The sequence below is a fragment of the Brassica oleracea genome, chromosome C7 (assembly GCF_000695525.1).
Source record: "Brassica oleracea var. oleracea cultivar TO1000 chromosome C7, BOL, whole genome shotgun sequence".
In the NCBI taxonomy this organism is placed as follows: domain Eukaryota; kingdom Viridiplantae; phylum Streptophyta; class Magnoliopsida; order Brassicales; family Brassicaceae; genus Brassica; species Brassica oleracea.
Genome location: NC_027754.1, coordinates 18,860,138 through 18,867,718, shown reverse-complemented (window position 1 = coordinate 18,867,718; position 7,581 = coordinate 18,860,138). Strand labels below are relative to the sequence as shown.

The 7,581-nt window shown below is 35.2% G+C and overlaps 1 long non-coding RNA gene across 1 annotated transcript; it reads left to right on the top strand.

Moving 5' to 3' along the window:
• Positions 1-4,010: 4,010 nt before the first annotated feature.
• Positions 4,011-4,413, top strand: LOC106305280. The gene is made up of 3 exons (XR_001262952.1): positions 4,011-4,096; positions 4,193-4,268; positions 4,359-4,413. It is a non-coding gene; the product is annotated as an uncharacterized LOC106305280 (long non-coding RNA).
• Positions 4,414-7,581: the final 3,168 nt, after the last annotated feature.

Sequence of the window (7,581 nt, the reverse complement as noted above, 5' to 3'; positions counted from 1 at the left end):
GGTATATCATGTCTTTTTCAGATCCTAAATACCCGAACCCGACCCGAACCCGAACCCGATATGGACCCGAAAAATTACGGGTATTTTATGGATATTTTAATTATAGACCCGAACTGACCCGGACCCGAGAAGAACCGATCCGAACCCGAACCGAAAATTTCCAAATATCTATTGGGTCTAAATATTTAGAACCCGAAAAGACCTGGATCCGAAAGGAACCGGCCCGAACCTGATCCGAAGACCCGAACGCCCAGGATTACTACGTATGCAAGCCTGGGTCCCACATTTAATATTTTTTTCTCTAGCCAAGTGGACTTTAAAATGTGATCTATGCTCATTTGTTTGGTGGGCTTCGGACAAATCGCCCCATAAGCATCATATGAACGATCTCCAGCAGGTACATTTATTTTTGGTGGGTCCCACTTGAACCATAGTCATTTCATCTGCCAACGTTCCCGCTTTTGTTCGATATTTAAATGTGTTCTGATATCGTTATATTATTTGTGGGTTGATTTATCTCGAAGCCCATAATATGTCAAGCCCTTCTTATTAAATAAGGTTTTGTTTTGTATCCCAAAGAAAGTTAAACTCTGCGTTTAAAGTTAAAGTCATTAGGACTTTTCTTCTTCGACGATTCAATTATCACTGTCTCATCGGTTGTTCTTAAAAAAAAATTCTTCCTCTCATCTTTCTACTTTCCCCTATCTCTTTTTCTCCGTCTCTTGCTTACCCTCTGTTCAACGTTTCTCTCTTAACATATACAATGAATCTTCAGTTTTCATTAAAGCCATTCACTCCCACAAACTCTGTCAACCTTTCTTTACAATCGAAGCTTCATATCAAAACAGAAGAAACACCTCAAATGATGGAACCCAAAGACTTAGAAACACTTTTACTGCAATTTTGTTTTCATATCCTTTACTCACAATGCATGTATGTCTATAAATACAGAAGAAGACAAAGTAACTACCCATTACTATCACACGTCACTAGTGGACAAAGTAACTTAGAAACAATTATAATATCACGTCTTCTTACTCCAAGCCATTGGTTTACTTTGGTTAACTATTTGACTCTCATCATCAAACCCTATAAATAGGAGAGGATGGAGAATGGAATCAAGATACTACACCAACAAGCTCTCTTATTTATCTTCTCGCCAAAACCTAGAAGCCTCCTTCGAAAATATTTTGAATGTCTTCCTCTGATGTTGTTGTTGCGCAGTCAGCCCTCCCCACTCAACCTTTGAAGCTCTCCGACTTGGTAGAACTTCTAAATTCAATGTTGGTTGCCTCCTCAGCTTTTGGGATTCGCTTAACATCAAGAAATATCACGCATGATATATTCCATCTCTGTCTTTTCTATTTTTAAGAAGAAGTTTGAGTTAACTCTTCTGACTGCCTATTCAGAATTCGGTGAATCATGGATTCAATCACTACCGCCCATATTTACGTGACGGTTCGATCGTCAAAGTTGATAGGTTCTCCATGTTAAATCTAGAAGGCTCATGGTGAACATGAAAGTGTCAAAGATCTGAAGGCCATGGAAGCTCGATATCTTTCGTATCGGCCTGGCTTTGTTGAAAACCAGTGCATGTTTTCCAACTATAGTGATTGTCAACTCAAAACTTAAAGTTATGTATTGACCCAATCTCAGTGTTTTTTTTTAAAAAAAAATTCAGATTGATGACGGTAGCAGGAACTTCCGAGATGAGGAACTGCCAAAATGATTCTCATGAACATGATCAGCATCAGTTTACGGTGAGGCTTAGATCAAATTACCTTTAGGAAAGAAGATGATTATTGTTCCGCAGTGTCTCAATTTTGTTCTCTTATGTGAATTCTCAAATTCTTACTCTGCATACAAGTAATTAAATCGGTTTTTGGTAAACCATGGTGGAGGGTAGAGTAAACAGCAGATGAGGAGCACTTCTGGCTACTATTTACTTCAATAAGATTTGGTCATCAAGACATCAAGTGGGCCGTTCTACACTGGTGAGTTATGCATTGTAATTTTTGAATTCATGAAAAATTCCTCGCATTGAAACTTCCACGTAACCTAGACTTTGTAGATTGTGATGAACAACACTGACCTCTTTTAATAATGTGTTTCTATAGTTTGCTTTTAATTAATGTCATCTTACTTTTTAACAGGCTGATGCTTTAATGCTTCCTGATAATGGAATATGTTGCATTCACGAGTTTGAGAAGATGAATATTCAAAACAAGATGTTACAAAAAAAAAAAAAATATTCAAAACAAGATGAATTTTATGGTCTCTTGCTAATTTGAGATGTTACATTTGGGGACAAAGGTTGCTATTCATGAAGCTACAGAGCACCAATCAATAAGCACTACGAAAGCTGGTATACAAGTAACTTTGAATGCAAGAACACTGAACACCAGTCTTTCTCCTTGCGGCTGATAATCATGTGCGTGGGTGATATGATAATTCTAGGCCACCTAAGGTGAGATTATCCCCAAAGAAGAATCTAAACCGATGGATATTTGCATTTTTAGTCGTTTAAAATATTTTATGGAAGTTTTTTTCTATAGCAAATATTGCTGATCATCTTATTTTAAAAATTACCAATTTAATAATTTCAAATTGTTTATGACTGAGATACAATTAAAAGATCTAATATATTAGTTAATTCATTTCTATTTTTCTAAATGATCCAAATGTATTATATATATATATATATATATTCAAAAAAAATGCTAAATAAACTACATAGGATACATGAATGATAGGAAATTGAGAACAGCCATTGCACTAAACTTAAACAGTCCAGTACACAGCAGGATAAGCAACAGACAGTGCATTCTTTGCTAATGAGTCAGCAGCCATGTTGTTTCCTCTATAAAGATAATTTATGAAGAAACTAAGATAAAAATGCAGCAAACAAAAAAAATCAGCAAAAGGAAAAAACCTGCGACTGGGATGATCACTTTAGATGAAAACAGGAAAATAAAAATACATATTAGTTGAAAAAACAAATTATTAGTGCAACACATTACAATAAAAGAAACCCATGAATTGCTCCAATAACTAGAAAAGCTCAAGCCCTTACCACTATTATAAAATTCTCAGAAACAAATCTGTATTATAATGAGACAGTTTAGTCTCTCCTAAAGCTATCCACCTCAGCACTTATGGGTCCGACAAAAAAAAATGTGTTTGTGTTTTATGATTTAGTTGTCGTGTGTATGATTTATGAAATGGGTTCTTATGTTGTTTCATTTGTAGAATATCTGTGGCCCAATAATTAACAAGAAATAACTACCACTAAAGCCTCTTTCGTTTTTCTTTATCTTTTCAATATAATTTTAAGGTTTCAATTGCTTCAGTCTCCTCTGAGAATTGGAAAGTAACCTTTTCAGTTTCCATGGAGCAGTGAATCTTCCTCTACCTCTTCATCTCGCAATCTTTGATGTGTTCATCATTAATGGTTCATTTTCGATTTATACCTTAAGTCAAACACTGGAACCCTTCATCTGACTTCCGTTCTCAGTGAAGAGGTTTGTTCCAGGTTTCATGTGTTCTAGATTGTTAAGAGTTTCACGGCGTTTTCTTCTATTTATTTTGCTATGTAAATGGGTATTACTTTTCACTGCCTGCATCCGATGAAGCTCCTGATCTGAATGATACACAGTTTACTAAACTTGATGAGCTTTTGACTCAGACCCAACTCTACTCAAAAGTAAATCTCTTTTTTGCCTTTTTTTTGTTGGTGGTTAAAGAACGTGATTTTTTCTTAATTGAGTTAGCGTGCTTTGCTCGAATGGGATAGAAGGTGAGACCCAAAAACCCGAGCTCGAGAAGAAAGGAGGTCGTGGACGCAAAAGAAAGGAGCTCGATTGGAGATCTCAACAACTTTCTCTCCAACTTCAACGACCAGGTTCCTAATAGGCTTCCAAAAAAATTTAAATCTGTTTCACCTTTAAATTATAATATTAAATGGTACATCTTTTCTCTTGGTGAACACACATGAAGCTTATTTTATTTGCAAGGCTAGGCATATTCTGTTGGGAGAGCATTGACTCAAAAACTCAAAGAGCTTATTCCGAGACAAATGTTTAAAGTGCCCATCCAGGTAATATTTACATTTAATCTTTTATAAATCAGACGATTCCCCCCTAGAATATAAAAACTGTGGAAGCTGTTTTGACATAAACATATAAACGTACAGGCTTGTATAGGATCAAAAGTGATTGCTAGTGAAGCTCTCTCAGCTATCAGGAAGGATGTTTTGGCCAAATGTTATGGTAAGTACACATTCCCTGCTTACATGGCTCCTTTAATGTGTTTTTGTTCCCACATAGCCATCTCTGAACTTGTTACTATGATTGGTTCAGGTGGAGATATTTCTCGGAAGAAGAAGCTTCTTAAGAAGCAAGCGGCAGGCAAGAAGAGAATGAAAGCCATAGGTAGAGTTGATGTACCTCAAGAAGCTTTCATGGCCCTCAAACTCGAAAAGGAGGTTTTGTAACACTTTTAAGTAGCTCGATAAAAAATCTATTAGATTAATGCTGCCAAGAGTGCAGGAAGAGCTGTCCTGTCGTCAAGACTGGTACGTTTCTTCGTCTCATTATCGGGCAAAGGCTCCTTTCATGTCGTTCCTGACTTCAGTATGAAACTTGTTTGTGCATAAACTGACCTGTTGTGTGCATCTCACTAGGGAAACTTTGTATCGAGGTGACTCCTACTTCCAACACTGCTTTCTTGTCTGAGGAGCTTTGTATAGGATGTGGTATCTCTTGAAGGTACGTACTACATAGTCTATATATATTCTTACGATGCATGTGTCACCCTTACACTAACTAAGTGAGATTTTCTGATGTGAAATCACAGAAATCCCCATTTCAAGCTATTTAGATCATCAACCTTCCAAAAGACTCAGAGAAAGATACAATCCACTGCTATAATTCCAATGGTTTTAAACTACGTAGGTTAGCTAATGCCTTGTGGAATCTGTTTAACCGTTTGTTTTTTAAGGCTCTGAAATATATATATCTTGATTTTGTAGGGTTCCAGTGCCAAGACCGGGAAAAGTCCTAGGTTTGGTTGGAACAAATTGTATTGGGAAATCTACAGCTCTCCAAATCTTGGCTGGAAAAATCAAACCAAACCTTGGCAGATACAATGTAAATTAAACATTTCTTCTTGGGCATAGAACATGTCTCTTATATCATATAAGTTATATGATATAACTTATACTTTCTGCTACATATTGTGCAGAATCCTCCTGATTGGCATGAAATTTGGCTCACTTCTGTGGATCATAGCTTCAAAGCTATTTCATCCGTCTTGTAGAAGAGAAACTAAAGGTATGGTAGAGAGTAGAAGCCAATTAGGTCCGGTTCTGGGCACAGTCAGATGAAATATTTGCCTTGACCTCTAAGTTTTAAATAACATTTGTTTTAACCTCTAATTTTTTTTTAAATAGCTATTATACAGAAGTCACATAGACTCCAAATTGTCAAAAAAATTATGTAAGATTAAACTAAAAATATTTAAGGCCTCATAAATCTTAGATAATATTTGTTTCTAAGGAAGCAGTCCTTTAAGAAAGTTTGATGCATCTCCTTATGTGCAGACTGCTATAGTGCTATGAAGCCACAACATGTGGATGCTATGAAAAAGTTGCTAAAGGTACGCTTGGGATGGTTCTTGAGAAGCTAGACGAAAGAGGAATGATGTCAGAGATTTGTGATGCTATGGATTTGAACCACCTCTTGGACCGTGAAGCAACCCAAGTATATTGGGCTATAAAACTATACCAAATTCAATTTGTTGATCCACCTATTTTAGATTTTTTCCACCACAAATCATTTTTTTTAAAGTCGAGTAAAAATTCAAAAAAATAAATAATTTTGTAACTATATAATTTTCTAAATTTATTTAAAAAGAGTTTATTACAATTCTATATTTTTGAAATTAATTTTGGGTAATATAAGAACAAAAATTAATTTATTGTTCGTATAAATTGTTAAAAATTTTAATCCAAATTTTATATATTTTTCATTACACAATTTTATCTATATACTAACAAGTACTTAAGTAAACACTAACCATCTTCATAAACCTCAACTTTTGAATATGAAATCGCTAATAACGCTAACGGTCGATCAAATCATTACGAAGATAAGATATGAAAATATCAACATATTTGAATTCGCCGGTCATTCTTATATCAACGTAATCATGATATGTGACTCATAAGTTGTCTCATCGTACACAAAATTATACAACGCATCAATAAGGTACCCGGCTCCGCGCTTGCACGGGGACTATGGTCCTAGTGTTACTAAAGGAGGACAAAACTCATTGTACGCAACCAAATACCACAAATGCACCACATTTGAAACAAAACAAATGATGATAAATGAAGATACCAAACTAAGAGAAGATGACACCATCAACCGCATAATCATTATGTGAAAAAAATACCACATCAAATAAATCACACCATGTAAACTACTCTGTCAATACAACAAATACATAACATCAACCGCAAAAAAAGAAGTAGCACAGTTCATTGGTACACCACAACCCTATTTATAATACAAATTTTAGAAAATTAATGACCACACAAAATACAAACTTCACAAACAAAGCATCAGATGAACACATTAAGATAGAGCAACAACAACGTTCATGACCCCAAACCTCTGCCACTAGTAACAATAAGACAGCAAAATTTGGACTTTTGTGTAAACTTAATATACTTTACCAGAAAAACCTATTAATTGTCTTTACTAATGCATTAAAGTGCTTCTGCTAATCCCTGGAACTAAAGCAACTGTTGAGTCTAGTCCAAGCTTTTTCTATTTTGTTCAGTGAGACGCAATGTGGCTAGCAAGAAAGAAGTAATATGCGCTCTCATATTCTGCAGATCATATCATATTACCACAGAACCCCCATGAACGAGACTCCTGGCTAGTAATCAATGAAAATACAGCAATCTATATATATATATATATATATATAATAATAATAATAATAAAGGAGCAGCTTTTCTTTACAGGATGTGTGCCACGTCAGCAACTAACTCAGAAAAGAATGAAAACATTTTGTTTTCGTCATTTACTTTACAAATTAGACAGATTATTAGAAATCCGTTAGCTGAAAGATCGTATTTTCTCAGGCGACTGCTTTACAAGGTTAGCTTCTTATTCCAAATTTAAAAGCTGCTACATATATTTATTTGAATTCATAGTTGCTAGCATTTCAAACATATTTTTCAACAGATGTTGTTAGAAAAATTAGGGGGAATTGAACAACTTACAATGAAGAGAGTCAGAGTACAAAAAGCATGATGATCACCCTAATCATTGATATATGACTACTTATATTTATTTATTAAGCATACATAAGGTTGGGTTGTCAACATGTCTTAAACTTTACCACAATGTTTTCTCAGGAGCTCTGATGTGCCTAAGTGTTTGACGGCTTAGCTAAGCTCCTTGATGAGAGTTTGCTGAGTAGAGACGAAGAACCCGAGGTTGTAGTTGCAACTAACATCAACCCTAAATTAGTAGGCGGTAATACATTACCTTCCTGTTTTAAACAAGTTTT